We start from the raw sequence: 1,596 nt of genomic DNA on the forward strand, positions 1-1,596 counted from the left end.
GGCCCGACCGGGGAACAGTTATTCTTAATATAATGCCTTGTTCAGGGGCAGAACCCACAAGATTTTACCTTGTCAGCTCAGGGATTCGATTCCAGCAAACCTTACGGGCCTAACGCTGTAACACTAGGCTACCTGCCGCACTGCCCATGTGGTTCCTGCTTCTGACAGACCAGTCTGCGGCCGACCTCTTCACAGTCCACAACCTTTTCACAGTCACGACCTCTTCACGGTCCACGACCTCTTCAACGGTCCCGACCTCTTCAAGTCCACGACCCTTCACAGTCCACGAACCTCTTCACAGTCCACAACCTCTTCACAGTCCACAACCTCTTCACAGTCCACAACCTCTTCACAGTCCCACAACCTCTTTCAACGGCCCACCTTCAGGTCCACAACCTCTTCACGGTCCACAACCTCTTCACGGTCCATAACCTCTTCACGGTCCACAACCTCTTCACGGTCCACAACCTCTTCACAGTCCACAACCTCTTCACAGTCCACAACCCCTTCACAGTCCTAATGCTTATAATAATGAATAAAAGAGTCAACATTTCCTTCTTACTACGGCCAATTCTAAAGTGTAGTTTCACCAGGTCATCTAACTCAGGCATTTCAACTGTGGTGCTCAGCAACAGGCAGGTTGACCTTTATTGTCACGAGTCTTGTCCTGGAGGCAGAACTGAATCATTTCCCCGTAGAAAGGCCAGCTACAAAGTCAAAATTAGCATTTGCTTTTTGGTCTTAATTTAAGGTTAAGGTTAGGGTTAGGTTTAAAATCTGATTTTATGACTCCCTGATAAAATATAATATAAAATATAACCAAAATGACTTTTGTCTGTGGCAGCTAGTGACCACTCTGCAGAGCTGCCTCCAGAACAAACCTGTAGCCTACCTGCAACAAGGAGCCAGGGAGGCCATTGACCAAATCCCCTACTTTAATCTGAAAATATAACTGCTACTTTATTCTCACAATTTTGAGTTTATTCTCTAAATTAAATGTCAATTTTATTCTCGAAATGTAATTTCTATTTTATTCTACAGGTAATGCCACTTTTTCATAAACAAAAGGAGATTTTTAAATCACTCTTTTTCTTTCTTCGCTTTGCCCAAATCCTCATCCGTAACAAAGATGCTCTTCGTAAAAAAAAAACGACTTCTCTATAAAATAAAATGATAAACAGCTGAGACCAGAAGCCACGGTGTCCAATTATAAGTACTACTCCACAGAGGCAGAAAAGTGTTGGCAGAAGTTTATGTTGTTCATTATTTGTTGTATCCTATTTCATTGGTAAACAACATTGACCTGGCAGCTTAGTCCCTCTGCGTCTTGGCACCACTTTGACAAATCTACTTTTCCCTTTCAATTCCCCTATAATTTATGGAGTAGGCCACCAATTTCATCTTCCCACTACTTAAGGTCCATACTGTAATGGAAATCAATGAGAAGATGGCACCGTCTGTAATAATAGCAATACTATTGTGATTTCTCTGTAATAAAAGCTATAGCATTGTGTTTTGTCTGTTATAATATTTATAGCATTGTGTTTTGTTTGTTATCTGTAATGGAAATCAATGAGAAGATGGCACCACTTTTAC

This window comes from Salvelinus sp. IW2-2015, unplaced genomic scaffold (assembly GCF_002910315.2).
Source record: "Salvelinus sp. IW2-2015 unplaced genomic scaffold, ASM291031v2 Un_scaffold2189, whole genome shotgun sequence".
Taxonomy (NCBI): Eukaryota; Metazoa; Chordata; class Actinopteri; order Salmoniformes; family Salmonidae; genus Salvelinus; species Salvelinus sp. IW2-2015.